At 46.5% G+C, this 20,504-nt stretch overlaps 1 long non-coding RNA gene across 2 annotated transcripts in view; it reads left to right on the top strand.

The window, feature by feature from the left end:
* LOC105097560 (uncharacterized) overlaps window positions 1-19,314 on the top strand; it is a 205,126-nt gene extending 185,812 nt beyond the window's left edge. The window contains exons 1-3 of one of the 2 annotated variants that reach the window (XR_004133878.2): window positions 6,821-8,653; window positions 9,677-9,802; window positions 10,003-19,314. This is a non-coding gene — a long non-coding RNA (uncharacterized LOC105097560). Of the gene's footprint in view, window positions 1-6,820; window positions 8,654-9,676; window positions 9,803-10,002 lie in introns of those variants that run through there. The other variant, XR_010378935.1, reaches the window with a different exon arrangement.
* The last annotated feature ends 1,190 nt before the right edge of the window (window positions 19,315-20,504 follow it).

The raw sequence follows: 20,504 nt of genomic DNA, 5'->3' as shown, positions 1-20,504 counted from the left end.
GATCATGAATGGTTGTTTTTATAGTTATTTCTCATTCTCTCTACTTCATTTTGATTTTATTAGGATTGCGGTGTCTTTATAGCTTTGATCTTTCTCCAATTTCCCAGAAATCTTCCTCACTTCAAAAACTGAGACAATTTAAGGTTTCTAGTAGTTACTAGGAAAGAATAAAAATGGAAATTCTTGAAAACACAAGGTGACAGTAGATTAAGAATTAAGATATGTATAAGAAATTGTGTAGTTAAATTCTTAAAATTGGGGAAGTCTTCATGAAAGATGAGAGAGCTCTCTGTATTAAACTTGGAGTAAAATGATAGCCATTTATGATTTCAGTCATAAGGGGAAAGGTGAGAAGGGACAGTTCCTCCAAAGTGAATGGTATGAGCAGAACATAGGAAGGCATAGGATGCTTTAAAATAGAGGGTTTGTGAAAGGGCAAAGGGAACAGGAAACTCAGAGAAAGAGAATTTAGAATATGTTACAGAGCACAACTCACAACTCCAAAAGTCCAGAAGGAAAAAATGGCCACACTCAAAGGCCCATTCCTGAGACACAGAGGAGTAACCGTCTCCAGAAGCCACCGATGTAGATTTTATTGGTTTAGATTTTCTGAGGCAAACTGAGAAAGATTTATCTTTTCTGAGTCTAGTGGTTTTAAGTTTTTGAAACTAAAGCCTCAAAGACAGAAAAACAGAATCGTCAGGCCACCCAAGCAAAGGCGTGAAGCCTCCAGCCCGGCCATTTATTCTGGTCATGTTTTGGGGCATACGACAGTTGTTTGGGGTGAAAACTTGGGATTCCACAGCAAGTGTAATATAATATAGATATTATTGTTAAGGAAAGTTTGTTTTTATAGTGGTCAAGATTTTCAATAATTAAAAGGGTAATCAAGTGGTATCATTTGGAGATTCTTTTGGCAGAATTTCTCAGTGAACTATGTGGGTAAACTAGCCTTCTCTTCATAGGATATTTTAGAATCTAGTTTACTATAAAATATGAACTCTCAAGTTAATAAACAGGGTGGCATTTGGTGCCAAGGATTAAATATTTACTGGTAAAATATACAGTGATGAAAAGGATTTTCAAACAGGCGATAAATCAAACAGTCTGAGCTCTGTATTAAATATTATTTTTACCAGGGGAAAAAATAAAACTTAGCCCAAGGAAAAAAGTTAACCCATTGTTGTGGCTTCCTGGGGCTGAATTTGCAAGGATCATCAGAGATTCCTTTTAAAACCCAGATAAACAGCAGAGAGATTTTTAGGAAATGATTTGTTTCTCTGGTGAAGTAAGGCGTGCTAACATTTCATCCTTCACTCCGCCATAGCTGGTTCTTTCACAGACCTGGCCCGTCTCCTATTCCACCCATCTTGTCTACCCTGAGGAGTCTGTCGCACAACGGTTAAGAGCATATGTGCTACACTGGTGAAATGTCTGTTTAGGTCTTCTGTCCATCCAGATGGCCAAGAGGCACATGAAAAGATGCTCAGCATCACTGATTATTACAGAAATGCAAATCAAAACTACAATGAGGTATCACCTCACCCCAGTCAGAATGGCCATCATTCAAAAGCCTACAAATAATAAATGCTGGAGAGAGTGTGGAGAAAAAGGAACCCTCCTACACTGTTGGTGGGAATGTAAATTGGTGCAGCCACTATGGAGGACAATATGGAGGATTCTTAAAAAACTGAAAATAAACTTAGCTTATGGTCCAGCAATCCCACTTCTGGGCATGTATTCAGAGAAAACTCTAATTCAAAAAGACACATGCACCCTAATGTTCATAGTAGCACTATTTACACTAGCCAAGACATGGAAACAACCTAAATGTCCATCGACAGATGACTGGATAAAGAAGATGTGGTTGGTATATATTTACAATGGAATACTACTCAGCCACAAAAAAAGAATGAAATAATGCTATTTGCAGCAACATGGGTGGACCTAGAGATTATCATACTGAGCGAAGTAAGTCAGACAGAGAAAGATAAATATATAATATCACTTACATGTTGAAACTACAGAAAAAAGATACAAAGTCTATTTACAAACCAAAAACAGACTCACAGACAGAAAACAAACTGTGGTTACCAAACAGGAAAGGGTGGCAAGGGATAAATCGGGGGTTGAGGATTAACAGACACACATTACTATAAATAAGATAGATAAACAAGGACCTACTGTATAGCACAGGGAACTATATTCAATTTCTTGTAATAACATAATGGAAAAGAATCTGAAAAGAAAAATACATATGTATGTATATGTGTAACTGAATCACTTTGCTGTACCCCTGAAACGAATATTGTAAATGAAATATGCTTCAATAGAAAAATGTTTTGAAGAAGCACATATGCTCTACAGTGAGTCCACCTAGTTTCAGATTCTGACTCTGACAATTTTGAGCTGTGTGACTGAAACTCTCCGTTCAATTTACTCATCCAGAAAATGAATACACTAATAGTACTACATCATAGGTTTCCATATGGATTAAATAAGCTAAAACACATGTATATACATATATACAGCACTTAAAACACAGTCTAGAAAATAAAAGATTCTCCACATTGTCCATCTTCTTTAATTATCCAAATATTACCCATCTTTCAAAATTCAGCTTAATTCTTTAACGAGCTTTTTTTTTGATCAATGCAAACCTTCCCTAAGTGGGCACAGCCTCTTAGATTTTCACCTCTTTTAATATCTTATTGCTTATTATGCATTATTTCAAATCGGCTCAATCTCCTAGAGAGACAGAGAGGGACTAACTTTTTTTTCAGATCTCTTTCAGCTAGCTATGCCTCCAGAAAAAGAATATATCAATAATACGTGCCCACAAATTGTGCACTTATCCAGGGTCTCGTATGTACTGAAAGCTGAACACAGTCTCCCTCCTCCAGCTCCGACAGTGACGGAAGTGGGTGCAAAGTGTGAAGTATGTTCCCTGTGCGTTGGCGAACGCCTGGTCTGAATAGATCTGCTTTTGATAAACTATCATTAAATACTGAGGGATGAGTAAATGGATGGATCGACATGAGACCTGAAAGGGGAGAAAAAAAAAAAGTCCTGCAGAACAAAAGAGAAGAGTTTGCCTCTGGAAATGATTTACTACACAAAGCAGAAGTAACTTTGGGAAGATATCTGCTTTACATCATCTGTAAGGCGTAGGAAGAGACTATAAAAGAAGCATGAGTGGAGATGAAAATCCAAGGGGCAAGATGCTGGTTAGGAGTATGGAGGGAAGAGAATTACTGCGGTGAGGAAGTGGGGACAGAGAGAGAGAGAGGAGGAGGAGAGGTGGATGCTGTGATTCTGCTCTGCATTTTAATTCTATTTCCTTTCAACTCCGTGTTCATGGAGAGCAGCTAAGCGATTTTCTGCAGCCTGAGACTTATGTTCCTAATTAGACTCATTTATGCAGCAACATTAGGAACATGCAACTGGTGGAGGCAATAGAAAGAAATGGGGAACAGTCAAAGGTCGATGCTTTGCCGGGGCAAATAAAAAACAGTAAGAATGGCTGAGTGCGATGCTCTCCTCGGTTCCTTGATCACCGTGAAGACAAGAAACCCTACGCAGTGGAACCTCAGGATGATAGAACTTGATCAAGGAAGTTTTAGACATGCTCCTGCTTCAGGATAGGGAGCTCTTCTTTAAAGTCATACCCAAAAGATAACTTTCCTCGTATGTCTCCAGAGAGGAAGATTCCAGTTTTATGAATAGGTTCTGCCAGTGGAACTATTCTGCCAATCCTATTTCTACCTGAGATCCTATATTCTGCCAAGAGGTTTTCCAAAGAAGTGAAAGCAAGCCACAGATTGTTGACAAGATCTCTTATAAAAATCACTGGCTGGGAAGTCCTAAGACCTGAATTTTAGTTCCATCTTTCCTTATTAATTTCTTCGCTGATTCTATCCACATCACCCAACTTCTGAGGCTTGGTTTCCAAAGCCTGAAAAGGACAAGCGTTAGCTTATCACCCAAAAGTGAGAACCACTAACCAGTCACCAGGAGCACTCTTGGTGTATCTGTTATTTCTTCTAAAGGTAATAGATTTGAATGGTAAAACAGTTAAAAGGTAAGTTTCAAAATTAACAGTGGAAGTTCAAATGAGGATAGAAATTATGCAGGTAATGCCAGTTTGCCTCCCTGTTCAGCACCACTTCCCACAGTCTCATCTAATGCCTCCTGCAAGTTAAACTCCTATGAATGCTCAACCTTCTAAGTTACTTTCAGTTTCCTGGATTCCTTTATGCATTCTGCATACACGTCTACCTATTTCTGTTTGACCATATTAATACACATCCCAAACAGTTTTCCCCCAGGGGGACTAACCCATGGTCCCATAATGACTACGGAATTCTACAGAACCCAGGGTCAAAAACGATGACCTCAAAGATGATGAAAATGGTTCCAGTTTGTTGAAGATGGGAACACAGAGAGATGGAATCCTATCATGAATTTCCAAAGGGTGGTAGCTCTCAAGCAGCCTTTGTGACCTGATTTTCCCAATCTGCCATGAGGTTCCACTTAAACACACAACAGACGCACACAAAGCCTCAGCAATTGCCAAATTATATTATTTTAACTAGCAAACCAAGTCTGAAAGCCTTAGGCAAAAGTTTTCACAAAGCACACACTGGGGGAAACGCCAGCTTAGATGACGATAGTTTTGATTAGGGGTTTGCCCACATTTTAAATAAATAAATAGTGACCCTCCTTACCACCCAGAATGGTTTTTCCTTGAATGGAGTTATTACTTAATGGAAAGAAAAACATAGAAATTCAGAGCAGAAGTGTTTTACACATTGATATTAAAACATGAGAAATGAACCCAGAAAATGAAGAGGTTGAGGAAACAGCTCCTTGTCGCCTGCTGCTTCCCCTTGGTCCTATGTCACACCCCTTTACATGCTCTTCCCTCAGCCTGGGGTAGACCCCCTACCATCCCCCTGCCTCCTGGTAAGTTCCCCATCTTCAGATATCCCTCCTCCGTGGAGCCTGTCCCAGCTCCCTTATCATCATCCTTTCACCTAAGCCTGCATCTCTGACTCTATCCTGCATCACAGCTCATCTTACGAGGCAAGAGCACTCGCCCTGGAGTCAAGGTCCCAGGCCTCAAATCCAGGCTTCTTTGGGCACGTTACTGAACCTCGTGCCTCATCTGTCAATTGGGATGATAATAACGCCCTCTTTGGGGTATGTTGAAGAATTAAAAAGACAATCTACGTTCAGGGTTTTGTGCAGTGTGTGGGACCAAATAACCAGGCGATATGTGGCTTACTTCCACCACATTTTTTTTTTTCATTTCTCTATTTGGGTATATTTTATTCACCTTTGTATCCTCAGCAGCAAACATGGTACCTAGCACAGTGTGGGCACTTAAAAATATTTTTTTTTGTCATTTAACAAATGAATGACTATATACAGTGCTTCACACTTTAAAAAATTTTTCATATATGTGGTCTCATTGGCACTGTCCTCCAACCCTCAGAGAAGCAAGGCAGGACTCCTCCTTGGGAGGAGCACCTTTCTCTGTCTCCAAGCACAGCTTCCAGTCATGGGACACCCTCTGAGCTCGAGGATGATCAGAGGGCCAGAGTGGACCAAATAAACGATTGCTGGTGATGTTGTGGTTTGAGGAAAAGACCAAGGGGCAGAAAACAGGTGGAGCAATTTCAGGTGACGGAAGCACCGCTGGAAAAGTTTCTAGAAGCTGCCCTTATCCAGTCCTTCCTTCCCTCGAGTTTTTCTTTTTAAACAACATTATTGAGTCATACGATATAGGAGACAGAGCGTTGAACTCGGCATCACCAGCGCTGAGCTCTAGGTCTGTCTCTGCCATTGGTAACAGTGGGCAAATCTCTTCATCTCTCTTAATCTGAGCTTCAAAGTCAATTAAATGGGAACAATATTACCTACCCTGTTTACCTGAGAGGATCGGGGCACGGAGATTTCGTAAACGACAAAACAAATACAAAGCATCAGTATTCTATGTGTCCCGGGCAGTGGACCATTGCCTTGGTATAGATGAAAAGTTGGCTTGGACCCAGCACACTGCCATGTGACCAGTACCTAATCAGTACAGACTCCCTCTCACTCTTGCCAGGTTCTCAACTTGTGTCCTGAACCTTTGGCTATTGCCCCACCTCACAATCTCCTTCCTGAACTACTGCTGACCTCCTTGGCTCCCACCCCTACACATACTTCCTGTCTGTCGCCTGAGATTCTCCCCACACCTTGGCTGACCTTGGATACTGCTCCCCGAGCACGGCTAGCTTTGAACCACCAGAGTGGCAGGAAATTTGGCTTTTCTGGGTACTTTGAACATGACAACGATGGGTATACGGACCCAAGGCTCAGGCCAGGTCCCATGGTCAATGAGGAGCTGCTGCTTCTTCGGTCATTTTGTGACCTCTTTATTCTCCCTGCTCAGGACATGTTTTTCAGAGCATTTTCTGTTAACCCAATAAGTCTCAGCAATGAAGTTCAAAAGCCAAGCCTGAGGACAGTCCATGCTGGGAAGGGCTAGTAGCATTTTCTAGCTGTATTAGTTTTTGTATTGATGATGAGGGAATTCCCATGAGGTTAAATCACTGGGCACTGTCCCCAGAGCTCAAGCCGCTCCTTTAGAGAGTGGCTCTAGAAAAATTGAATGGAGAGAAACCAGGGTAGATTCTGTCCTCGTGCCTGGGGGCAAATCTTTCACTGGCAACAGGGGGAGTGCCTCCTTCACCCCCTGCCAGGCATTCTTCTAGAACCTTCTTTGGCTTCAAGAGTTTTGCCCTGTTTCTGCTACAGCCCACAAAAGGCGTCTTCTAGATCTTCAGAGAGATGATTTGCAAGTCAGAGGGAGTCAAAGGGTGAAGTGGTCTTAGGAGGGTAAAATCTTAACACCCTACATGGGAAACTAAAAATGTAGAAAGAGGACTTGGGGAAACCTGCTTTAGTTCCCAGGTAACTGGATTCGGGTCCATCAGATACACAAGAAGGGCAGTGGAAGCCAGGGGCCAGCAAAGGCAGAAGCAGCCCCTCCCTCAGACGTGGACTCAGATGCACCCTCCCTTCTGCGGCCTGAGTTCACTCCTGCCAGGATCCCCTGACAGTCCCGCCCGCCAGCTGTCTGCAGCTGTGTGCCTTCCAGCTCCTCACAGCTGGCTTTGCAAAGAGAAATGGCCTTGAAGGCAGTTTACCTTAGGACATGCCATGTGTTAAAACAGGGTTCTAAAAGCAGCTATTAAGCGGAGTGAATTGCAGCGTTAAATGCAAAAGGTGCGCTCAGCCCAAGGCCTTGGGGGCGTTTAGTAGGTCCTCACTCAGTGAGTGGCAGGTCTTCCCTTCATTTCCTTGTCTCTTCTACCTTATATTCATGCTGAAATGCAGAACAGTTGGAAATACTGTAAAAGCATTTTCCCCGGGGGGCTCCAGTCATCCCCTTCCTGGTGCTCACAGATGCTCCTGTGGGGTGCACACACGTGGGGGCCTGACTTTGGGAAGAAACCTCCCTGGGGCTGCAAGGAAGTTCTGTGCATGCACACAGAAAGCACGCCTCGGATAGCCTCCTAATATCCATCTGATCTGGCCTACATTCCAAGTTCAAGACCCTGTAGGAGAAGAAGGGGTTTTAAGGGCCTTTCCCCCCTGAATCAGCCTGGGAGTTGAGTTTCAAGCTTTTACGAGGCAGATTGGGTTGGGTTCAATAACCCAATTAGAAGTGAGTCCTGGTGCAAACAGCCATCCCCGCTGTACCCTGTTTTCATTTAAATCAGATGCTCTGCTTCCCCGACTGTTCTTAGTGACATACATTTCAGCTCTTGGTTGCTTTGAGTATGAATCGCAGGCGCCCGGTGGAACCTCACTGCATAAACAAGGGGGCTTGTTGTTGTTTAGAATGTTTTAAACGCCATCAACTCCCAACCTGCCTGCTTTTCAAGGTTAAGTTCATGTCTCTGCCAGGCTGTTTGTTCAGAGCTCCATAATTCTAACAGACAGTGGGGGGAGATTTGGAAATATGCATCTATATTATATTATGTTATACTCCTTTCCTCATGTACTTATTTCCCTGCGACCTCAAAGTGATGGCTTGTTTGCCCTTTTTTTTTTTTTTAATCTGTCCCTTCCTTTCCTCCTTCCTTCCTTCCCTCTTTCTTCTCTACCCTTCTCCTCCTCCAGTCTTTATTTCCAGAGCACCACCTTCTGTCTCAAGACACAGCCTCCCTTCCGCCAGGTTACATAAACATCGGACAGCCTGCTCTCTGTCCCTCGGTGAAACACCTTCTTCCAAACTGTGTTTTCCCTTAAGATTTGACTCCTCAGAAGTAGCAGAGCTCAGGGGAGACTGGCAGACCCAGGCACGAGGGAAGAGAGACAAAAGAATCTTGTTTGGCAAAGTCGCAGACACCCCAACAGTAAATCTCACCAAAGCCCTTTTCAAATCTGGAATGATTTTCATGCAGCTGACGAAGGTCGGGTTGTTGAGCTGTGCCTTCCGGCTTCCTGATCCTCTCCCCCCTCGCCAGCCCCCACCTCTCCTCCTCACTGAGCGGAGAAACAGAGCGCACAGTCACTTAAAGGAGGGAAATGGAGAAAGAAAGAAAGGAGTCAAAAACCCGAGGGAAAAGCGTACAACATCTTGCAATTTTGGAGTCAGGTACAGACCCGGAGGCTGGGTGGTTAATATCTTCCCTGCCTTGCAAACTCTCTGTCTTTCTGAGCCCCTGGGCGCTGGCCCACTTGGGCTGTGAATTCTGTTATCTCTGGTCCTGGTCCAGCCCCAGCCCCCCAGCCTGGGCAGATTCCACCTACATTCCTTCACTGCTCTGGTGGGGAGGGGGGCTCCGGGGGACTCAGGGGAGGGGGAGGCAGGGCAGTCCCCTGGGACCGTCGGATATACAAGACTCGGCATCATTGCTAGGAGTTTAGCCTGTTCGTTTTGAAGTCTGCCCAAAGTCAGAGTTGAAATGCCTGAATTTAACACCACTTCCCTCACCACAGCTCAGCCAAATGTCCTTGGCTTTTCAATAGACCTAACCTCTTGGCATTACTGAGTCTTGATGTTTTGCATTCTTTTTTCTCACTTATTTAACCCTCAATGGGCCCTTCTCTGACCGAAGCTTCATCCACTATGCAAATGCCTTACTTCCTGGGAAGAGACCCTCCCTTCCTCCCTCTCTCTTCCATCTTCTCTTCTGTCTTTCACTTTTTCAGGAGAGGGGAGGAAGAGCCAAGGAGGAGCCCTTGGAAACTCTGCCCAGAGACAAGGACAAGGCATCTCAGGAGTGTGTCCAGTGCAGGGTGTGGGATGTGGGGCACGCGGCACTGGTGGTGGCTTAGCCACTCGGCCCAGAGAACAGAATTCTCTTTCCGCAGCGCTCCCCAGTTCCTCTGTGCTGTACTTGTTGAAGTAGCTTCAGAAAGCTAGAATCTGATCCTTGTCCCCAGGCTTGTCCCAGGCTCTGGCACCGACCACAGTCTTCAAGTGTTGCTCCTTGAGTAGCAAAATGGGCTTATTGTTGAGTTGTCCCCTTGTGCCCTTACAAATGCCCTTCGGGAGACCTTCATCTCGGCCCGTGTCTAACACCGCCAAGTCCCTCTTTTACTGCCAGCTAGGACTGGTGCTAATTTTCATAGCTTTGCCTCCGCTTTTTAACCACCCTGGGTTTCACCCCCCTAGGAAGCGCAGTGGACTTGCCCAAGCGCAGGCCTGGCGGAGAGCGGAGCAGCAGGGAACGCTGACACATGCGCCACCGTTGTTTGCACACACGGGCTACGCCTCACTGAAGACAGCAGGTCAATTACTGTAAGTGAACAAGCAAATGTGATTTTACACGGACAGTATTTTTTTCCCCAAAACCAGCCCACTGTGAAATCATAGAATTGATCCAATCATTTTTCAGGTTTTTTGGTTTATCTGTTTTTGTTTTGTCATTATAAAGCTGGTTTATAAAGGTTTACTCTTAAACCTCAAGTTGATCTTTCTTGATCTCCATGTTTCTTCAGCAAGAAGCCCGTTCGTGGAGTTTAGCTGCCATGAGCTTGCTATCTTTCATCCTTTATGCCTGAGAACAACCGTGATTATTGCAGACCTTTTCAAGAACTTTCTCTGCATCATGCCACGTGCTGAGGGCTCCTTACACAGTATCTTGTTTAATCTCCAAATGACCGTATGAAGTGGCTGCTCTGCTAATTAATTTCACAGCAGTGGAAGCTAAGGCCCACGTAGGTATGTCACCTGCCCAATGGCTCTGGTTGTTCACCTGTGTCTTCAAGCACCTTGTGGGAAGAACATTCTCTTCCTTACCCTTCCGTCCACCACGTGGCATATATTGTCAGCTCTGCACACAGTGGATGCCAGATTACTACCTGTGAATAGCCACTTCCCAAGAGGAAATTTTAAAAACAAAGACAAAGAGACAATCAAAGCATGTTGTATGATGTTTCCTTCCAAATCTACTGTCTTGAGGTCCCCTACAAACCACTCCCAGACTCGGACGGAGTGGTGGTGGTTCTGCAAGAAGCTAACAGTGACCGTGGCGGTGTCTCCCTTCAGATCTCTGTGCCACAACTGGGGATTCCAAACCCATGGCTGTGAACTATCTGTACAGACATCCACCATCCTCTGTCGGCTAAAGTGTCATCTTTCTCCTGGCTCATATTATAAGCCTCTCAGCTCTATGTAGAAAGAAGTACTTGGCTGGGTGCAGCACGTCTGCAGGAGCCATCAGGTTGAGCAGATCCTGGGTGTTTACGTTTTTCCAGGGCTCAGCACACCAGTTCCACATCAGATAGCTTCTTAGGTCTAAAAACCCAGATGTCACTGGCATTAAGTCCACGCATGGTCAGGCCACTCGAGGTGGCTGTTCTCTTGCTCTCTGGACATCCATCCCCTGCTCCCCCAGCGCCTACTTCCCCTCTGCCCTACTCACAGGACCGACCCCCTACATACTTGCCCCAGACGCCAGCTAGGGGTTGTTCTATCAAAGGGGTGGTGAAGGGTGTGCCCCTGTGCTGGTTTCTCTGGTAACTGATGAGCCAACCCGATGTCAATTCCCCCTATAACTGGCAACCTCTTTCTACCCCGAAGAGCGAAGACTGCCACCATGTCCCACTCACTGTCCACCACACACAGTGGGGTGTCACTCCAGGACCATGCCTCAGATGTATAAGAACCCCCTGTCCATTAAACCACTGCTTCTCTGTTACTGACTCCAGGCTCTTCTGTCTTGAAGCTGGGGTGCAGCCCAACAGTCTTATCTGTATCCTTGAAGTCTCTTTCCCTTGCCATCCTCTACATCATTGGTTAGAACAATAATGACCAAGAAAACACAGGGTCAAGCCAGTCTTCAGTGCCCCAGAATTGAGTGGAGCTCGTGCTATTGTAGTCCCTGTGTCTTATCAGTTCATTGGAAATTGTTAGTGTATCCCTGAATTATGTCTCAGATTTCCATTGTTGGCTCCGTTTCCAGCTCAGGCTCAAAGGAAGTCCCATGCCTAGTTCTCCAGACCAGCTGAAGATACTTGCTGCAACCCACAGTGACTAATTTGGTTTTACCCTGGATGTAGAGTTTATCACAAGCTGAATAACTCCAGTTCCATCTGTCGTCAGAGGATACCCATTGCCCAGGTTGGCTGCTGAGAACCAGAAAGGGCAGAGGAAAGAGGAAAGGCCTCCCCGGGAACACTCAGTTACTCCAAGAAAGACTCTTCTAAGAAAGAGTCAAGGCCAATCGTGCCCTTCACTGGAACAAGAGCCAGAGACACAAGAGGAAAGAAGAGACAAGGTGGTCCTGACACCCAGGAAGCTTCAAGACTAAGATGGTGGCATGAGCAGAGAAATAGGATGCACCACCATAAGCAGCAGAGGACACAAAGAAGACATGACTTTAAATAAATAAATTGCAAATTGTACGCACTAGCTGTCTCCCCTCTGTCTACCCAGTGATGACATCAGACCATGGGCTAAAGTGTGAAGCCAGAGGGGTAGATGGGCCCAACAGCTGGTCTCACCGCCTTGGCATGCCTCTTGGGCTCTTCGGTTTGAACCCCCCTTGTTAGTTTGCAGCAGGGAAGAAAATAAAGTAAGACGTTTAATTCAGTGCTGTCCTCCGGATTCTTCCAATAAGGTCACAGTGTCGCAATGCTTCATCCTCTGACCTCACCTCTCTGGACTCCCATCGTCACATGGAGTCTCTTTGTCATCCTTCCTTTTTCAGCTGCTATTTACTCTGAGCTTCTGTGCTTCAGAAAGCTGACACTTGGGATGCAGAGTGACCTAGACCTCCCTGGTGGGCTGCTTCCCTTTCGGTCCCGGTTAGGTGGGTTGGGCCTGCCCCCATCCCTGTTGCTGGCCCGCTGCCCTGCTCACCTGACCAGTGGCACAACGGGAGATGCCGTAAGTAGGTCTCCAAGTGGAATCACAAGGGAAAGATGCAACGGCCTCGAAGAGAATGCCACACGAGTAAGAAAAGAAATGGAAGCAGGAACAATGATGCAACCTGACCAAACATGAGATCAAAGGAAAGGCTGAGTGAAGAGAAACCCGAGGGCTCCGAGACAGAGATGTGGAGGGGAGTGTCCCTAAGCCAAGATGCTGGTTGAATTCACTTCCATTGTAACACCAAACAGATCTTTTAAAAGCCCAAAAGTAGAGCATGAGAACACTGGTTGGGAGCTCAGACTCTGCCTGATTCTCAGCACTGCCTCTTACCAACTCGGTGACCTCAAGGAAACCACTGAGTTACAGGTTCCTGTCTGTAAAATGGGAACAGTCCTACCTACCTCCCAGGAATATTTCAAGGTTTAAATGAGATCACAGCCCGAGCACTTCTCTAGCACCTACTATGTGCCAGACATTGTTCAGTAACTTGCCCAAGGTCACACAGCTAGGAAGTGGCCAAGTGGTGATTTGACCCCAGGAAGGCTGGTGCCAGTCTGTGTCCTTATCGACCGCACCACTCAATATAACGCTCATAAATCACTCAGCCCGGTGCCTGGAATATGATAACGGCATTGTACACGTCAGCTATCATTTATTATTATTTGCCTTACGCCAGGCATAAGAAAAACCTTCTTGTCAATAGGGACTGGGGGACAAGAGAGGCTCCAGGTGCAACGCCCAGAGCGCTGAGTGCCAGCAAAGTCGTTCTGGGAGAATTCATAAAGAGAGGTGCAGCGGTTCCCTGGAGCTGTGTCTAGCTTCTCAAGTCTTCTTGGTTTAGCACCATCCTCTCTTCTCTTTTCCAAGACTGACTCAGAGCTCCGGGTCTCAATGGAGAACCAGAGATGATCCTCACCTTCTCATTTTATACACAAGTACATTGAGATCCGAGTTATAGCAGCTTATCACAGAAGCTTTGTAAATTAGCGACAAAGCTGATCCTTGAACAAAAGTCTCCTGATGCCCAGATAATGCCCTGCTTCTTAAACCTAGAGCCAATGTGTACATACGCCAGATTTTTCTAGATTTCAAAGTGTCTTGTCCATTGTGTGCTTAAGTGCAGTCCTCTTCGCTAAATAAGTGATTGAATTATTGATTAGGAAAATATGGTTACGACAATGATTCATCACATGGAAGACAGTTACAGAATCTCTCTCTCCATTTCCTTCTAATGGCCCACGGGGGTGGGGAGGTGGAGCCTAAATCAAAAGGTCCCTAATTACCTACCACAATCCCTTTGGTCTTCCATGGTCCGGAGGTTTGAGGACCTGTTTGGCAGCGCTGAGACCCAAAAGCCCACATTGAATTAGGTCATTCAAGTGCTCCAGAAGGGACATGAAACATTGAAATTAAGGACCTCCTTCCACTCCTCCCAAAAGACCCTTCGCCTTTAAGGGCTCCTTTTAAAAGCCAGCGAGTTTTCTCTGATCCTCCCTAATAAAGTGCCCCAGCAGCAGCGCTCCCCTTCCTTATTTGAGATCTGTGCAGTCTCATTAAATTTGATGTGTCGCAGAGGGCTTGGCCACGTGAAAGGGAGGCTGTGGGAGCAGAACTGGAGGATGCCAGCTTTCCTAAGGAAACGTAATTCATTACGGCTTTTCAAAATGGACGCCCCTCTGGCTTCCTGCTCCATTGATTTCTCCCCCTTTGCAAGTTACAAGCGAAGGGCCAGCTCAGCCTGCAGATTTAACCCTTATTAACAGCCGTTTAAATTAGAGATGCGGTTTGATGGAGAGACGGGAGCCTTCGCAGATCCCCACTCAAAGGAAACCGAGAAGAGATGATTAAAGATGAAAAAGGATGCAGTCGGCTGGGGTGAGGCTGAAGAGGCGGCATCTACCCCCGTCCGAGGAGGGGCTCGCACCGCTGTTAAGTAGTTTATCCAAATAATGTGGGTCTACTTTTCCCTGATTAAATATTCATAACCTACTCCTTCCTCCCCCGCCCTTTGGAAAGAGTAATGGAGGAAGGAGTATTTGCTCTTCTAGGTGAAGTGTCGGACAGGAGGACCGAGGCAGACCGCCAGCAGGCTGGCTCCCGACCTTGACTGCTGCCTCCTGGGCAGGAGTGACGTAGAGCACCTGGGACGACCTGCTGGGCTGCAGGCTCCCCTGAGACCCTGGAGCGAAAACCCCAATGCTTTGGTGCCCCTGCATGGCAGAACCCAAAGGAGACCAACCTGCTCCAGGGTCCGAGCCTGCAGAACAGAGACCAGACCCATCAGGCAACAGTAGCCTCCACCTCTGTCTGTGGGGACCAGCGCGTGCAGGGGCCCCAAAAAGACCCAGGGAGAGAAACTGCAAGAGCGGTGCTTGGATAAAGGGAGGAGGCAGACGTCCAGGACGGGGCTGCTCCCCCCAGCCTTTGCTCCAGTTTTACGTGCAGCCTCGGAATGCCTCAGACTCCTTACTAACCCTTCGTGGTCTCAGGGGTACCACTGACATTGTTCCTCCACATTTCTCCCTTAGCAAAAGAACGTGGGGCATCACACTGGGTAAGCAGACAAAGCCAGACTTCCCTGCCCATTGGGAAAATGAGCCACGAAAAAGATGTCTCAGGGAAGGATGTGGACAACGTGTCCCCTCAAACAGCAAAGCCCACTCTGTTCAGATAATGCTAACAACCGTCACCTTCCCTCTAAACATAAAGACAATAACCCTCAGGATCAGGGTCCTATCGTCTGGAAAACGCATGTGTGCCAGCACTGCTGTAAGAACAAAAAAGCAGCGAGGTGGCTCTCTCACGCTCATGCTCTACAAATTTATTTCCCTGGCTTGCAGCATCTAACTCAAGGAATCTAAAGAGAAACATTCTATGATGAAAATAAAAACAAGAGAGGCTTAAGTAAACCTGGCGCTGACAGCGCTGGCATTACATATTAAGTGAACGAGGACATCAGCTCACTCGGTTCTTATTTTACTTCATTTAGCCGAGGTGCATAGAAGATTTTGGGGGGGGAGGGGGCGAGTCTAAATTTTATCAGAGCAACCCGGAGAGCAAAAACGTCAGTACACCCTAGTTTTCACTCCACAAAGAGTCATTCTCTCCCCCACCCCAAGTCCCAAAATAAAACAGAAATATACAGAACGCATGGCAATGCCCCTCCACATCTTCCTCCGCTGGCTTTGGTGACACTGACGCAAGTTTTTCTGGGAGACACAAAGTCTACACAGACGTCGGTATAAATAGGGTTTTCTTCAAACTGTTTGGAAACAAAGTTTTAAAGTATTCACAGTGTCAGAGAAAGTTATGCCAGCTTGTTCTCGCGGTGGTGCGGGGAACATCAGAGATAAAGGTTTCCCCCTTTTTTTGTAACTAACTGACACCATCAGGGGAGTGCACCCAGATGAGGCACTGGGAAAATAAACTATGCATTCCCAACGTATGTCCAGTCCAGGGACAGATGAAGGGAGGTACGTGCCGTGAGAGCTGCCAAGAACTTTCAGGTTCAGAACAAGTGTCCAAAGCAAGACGCAGACTTGGCAAAAGCCCTTTCCTCTTAATTTCAAACACGCGCATATGTGCAGGGAAATGTAATCCCTGTTTTTTTCTGAGACACTTTCCCTTTCTAGAACACCCAGGCCCTGCTGCACAAGCACGTACCACATGAAAAAGGAGCTCATAACGTGGAGGCAACTTTCCCGCCAAACGAGAAGTTACTCCCACCGGGAAGAAGGCATGTGTTGTAAGAGGTCTTTGGCTCAACTACACCCTGTGCTCCCACAGTGAAATAGTTCTCTGACCCCTGAAAATGTACGGGATGATAAATGTAAATGGGGGGACTAGGGAAGGAAAGAAAAAAACGAAGTGCTATTACTGAGCATTTAGTATGTCCCAGAAAGTGCTTAAGAACTTAACATACTGCCTCACGTTGTCTCATTTAATCTTTGCAACGATGCTCCGAGATCAATTATCTCTTCTTTTTTCACTTAAAAATGAAGACCCCGAGGACCAGATGGGTTGGCTAAATTCCAAGGCCCAAGGGGCTGAGCAAGGACTGGGATCACAACATATGACTAGTTGTGAAGCCACTCTCTATCCTACGACACTGCCTCCAGCGGCAAAGGTCTTTAGAAACCACAGAACCAAACTCTGCCGAGGTCACAAAAGCCTGGAAACCAGAATCTTGATTCTTAGCGCAGTCTTTTTTCATAATAGCAGGACAAGCGCTGCGTTTGCTTCAAAATGTTTGTTTGCTCCATTAAACTTCTAAAATGAGTCCAGGAGTCTCCTGCTACAACACTTAGCACCAAGTGCAGTCAGACACAAGCCATACTATGCAACAGTGATGACAGTGATCAGTCATATGGACCAATTATTTCAACAAATACTTACGTGTGCCCACTGTACTACAGAGATCCTCGGGTAAAAATACACACCCATCCAGGCGTAGCCTCAGCCTGGCCTCCTATCCCCATTCCCAGTACCCTTTGCCTACCGTCTACCCAATTACACTGTTATCATCAGAAGCTAAGAAAACATCGTCAAAGCAAAAACAGATATAGATACTCACACGGCAGAGAGGCGTTTTGAATTCCCACAATGGAGGTAGAAGGCCTGGTCGGCAAACTCCTTCCCTGACCACTAACAGGCACCTGCAACCTTTCCCTGGCCTCAAACTCAGTCTAACTTCAGCTGCGGTCTCTCTGCTTCTAGTTTAAAGCACAGAGCCCGCCCACCTTGCTTTCTTCCCCTGCTTTCCCCTTCAGTCAGCCCCACCTGTAGCGAAATCCATTTTCCATCCACCCGTCATAGTCTACACCATCTCCCCAACTAGCCTCTTCTTCAGTGTCGTGTGGAATCCTGCTCTGAGTAATGAGCAAACGCCCGCGGAGCGGCAGATCCTGACACCAGCCTGCTGTCCACCTCTGTCTCAGATGGAAACGTGGCTTTCCCTTCACCGTAAGTGGCTCTCAAACCCCTTCCCCGTAGCTGTTTCCTCTTCCCCGACCCCAACTCAGAGAAGGTCACACTTGCTCTCAACCTACCTTGCGGAGCATGGTCCTTCCGCCATCACACAAGAGTCCTTCTGCTTTGCAACTCTCGTCTCTCCCTCCTTGTTATACACTTCCGACCCTCAACGCCTGGAACACCCGAGGCGCCACGAGCACGCTAGGCTTTTATGGATGACGGATGACCTAAGCCTCGCGAGATCTCCAGCTCCTCAACATCAGTGACTTTCACCTGCCTTCTGTTTCGCCCAGCAAAGCAGTGGGTCTCCAAGTATGGTTCTTGGCTCACTCACATCAGCATCACCTGAAACGTGTTAGAGATGCACCTCTCAGCCCCACCCTAGACCTGCGGAATCAGACTCTTTAGGGGCGGGGCCAGCAATCTGTGCTCTACCAAGCCCTCCAGATGATTCTGATGCGCAGAAGTTTGAGAACCACTAGTGCAGAGGATGGCCCCACCATGGACCACGTCATTAACTGGAGCTTTTTGACTCTTAAGATCTGTGCTTCACCGACTTGTCATCATTTTTCCTATTCTCTCAACTTTGTTAACCTAATATTTGCCACGGTCTAGAAGCCTCTTCTGGCCTCACCTTCACTCAGTCTGGACCCCGGTCAGCCATTTCCATGATGCCTCTAAGATTGCATTTGCTACTTAACTGGTAGCCTCTAAATTTGGACTTCTGGCACAAGCTATAAAATTGTGCTGATTGATTCCAAGCTGGGCCACTGCTACTGGTTTATAACCTCAGCATCCATTTCTTTAGGATCTTTTCATTTGCTCGTTATGGTATTTCCAACAGTTATCTGCTTTCATCCGTACTGGCATTTCTACCCAGACTTCCACACTTTCAGCCAATGGTCTTGACTCTCAGTTTACTAAGAATAAAGTCACCCAGGCAAGTGCCCTCACTTTTCACCCACTGCTCTCCAAGTCATCTCTAGAGCTGCTTCTCCTGAAGTAGAAGCATTCTCCTCTCTTGGACTCTGAATCTTCTCGCCTATGACTCCACCAGAACCTCGCTCCTCAGGAAGCCAGTGGAATGCAGGGCCTCCGGAAGGGATGTTCAAGACCACGACTTGCCAGAGGGTAGAGGAGGCTGTCAGTGATGAATCATGTCACATGCCAGAACCAGGTCCAGCCGAGTGAAACTGAGGGAAGGTTATTTTCTTTGGACCATTACTAGATAACCGGTTTCAAGATTGCTGTTTTAGTAGAAGGGTGAGGACGAAGACAGATTGGAGGGGGGTAAGAGAATAAAGCAAGGACGTAAGGGGGTATACAGCCCAGTATTAAGAGAAATTTAGCCATGTAGCAAAAGATGAGAGTAGAAATGTAGCTAAAGAGACTGAGGACTCAACGGACAGCCTTCTCTCCACCATTGCTGAGATCTAAGTCTGTTCTATGCAAGGGAAAGCAGTCAGCAGAGAAGAACAGAATAAAGACACTGGGAGGTGGGATAATTAAAGGAAAAGGTCCTGCAAGGGACACAAAGATGTAGAATAGAGAGCAAACCTGGAGGGGTCTGTTCATCCGGACTCTTGGCTGCAAATGACAGTGTATCTTCATCAACTAACTCAGGCCAAACAAAAATATCCCGGCTCACATAACCAGCAAGGGGAGGAATGTCATAATACATCTGTCCAAACCCATAAAATGTACAACACCAAGAGTGGACCCTAATGGAAACTATGGGCTTTGGGTGATAACGATGCGTCAGTGTAGGTTCATCACTTGTAATAAATGCCCCGCTCCAGTGGGGGAGGCTGTCCCTGTGTAGGGGCAGGAGGTATATGGAATGTCTCTGTAATCTTCCTCTCAATTCTGCTGTGATCTTAAAACTGCCCTGAAAAATAAATAGTTATATTTTAATAATTTTTAAAGACTTTATAGCAAAAAAATAAATAATGTCAAGTGTCATAACCCGGGTGTAGAGTGTGGTCCTTTCACTACGTCAGTATGGGAGCAGCGAAGCTCAGCAGCGGGTATCCAGACTAAGGTTAGTCTCCAATGAGTCCATAAAAGAAATTCCCGGTCTTAATATGGCTAGGTGTAATGAATTAAAAACGCAGTAAATTCTTTTACATGCCTCTCACCAAGAGGTAGAGTCTATGGCCCCTCCCCTTGTGCCAGGGCTGGCCTGTGATGGTTTTGCTCTCTAGAGTGTGTCAGAAGAGATACTGTGTTATTTTCGGGTGTAGCCTTTAAGAGAACTTGGTCTCTGGGAGTCCAAGGTGCCAAATAAGAAGTCAGCTGGTAAGATCACGTGGAGAGGCTCCGAGCTCCTTAGGGATGGAGAGGAACCCAGCTGGGCCCAGCTTCCCAGCCACCCTCACTGAGGCACTAAGCCTGTGAGTGAAGCTGGCTTGGGCTCTGACCAGCCCCCATCTAAATGCCACCGAGTGGCCCAGTTGATGCCAACCAGCCAAGCACTGCCCAAATGTCTGACAAAATTGTGTGATAAGATACAATGGAGTTGTTTAAAGCCTCTGATTTGGGGAGCAGTTTGATGTGCAGCAAGAGATTCCTGGAAGAGTAGGCAAAAGCAGAGCCAAGGACATGGCAAGTTCTGGAAGCAATCAGCAAGAGACTGGAGGTCACAGTGCAAGGGCAGTCCAGGGAGGGTGAGGGATGGACAGGCATGATAAATGAGCAAGTTGATGAGGGGATGGAAGCACGTGACAGATCTGCTCTGACTTGCGCTAGGATGGACACTGCCGGCTTCCCAGCTCCTGGGTTAGCAGCAGATGAGATAGTCTGCTGACGCTGACAGCCAGCAGCACCTTGAGACCCTCACACACGATGCTGTGCCCTCAAAGAGCAGAGGTGAGATGGACGCAGCTGTGGTGGGTACCACAGCAGGTCAAGGAGTGAGGACCTCAAGGAATTCATGGAAGATGCGGGGATGAAGACCTGGATGCAACAAAATGGTCAATGAGAAGGCAGAGGGTGTTAGCATCTCGATGAAAGTAAAGGTCAGCCTCTTAGGGAGTGGTTGTGAGTAAGAGTTCATTCATCATTCATTTATTCACTCAACAAATACTTCCTGAGTGTCTGCTGTGTGCCAGTGTAATTCAAAGCTGCTTGGCATCTCTGCCTGAGAGTGAGTAAG

Source organism: Camelus dromedarius, chromosome 34 (genome assembly GCF_036321535.1).
Source record: "Camelus dromedarius isolate mCamDro1 chromosome 34, mCamDro1.pat, whole genome shotgun sequence".
Classification (NCBI taxonomy): Eukaryota; Metazoa; Chordata; class Mammalia; order Artiodactyla; family Camelidae; genus Camelus; species Camelus dromedarius.
This window is presented reverse-complemented; position numbering and strand designations above follow the sequence as displayed.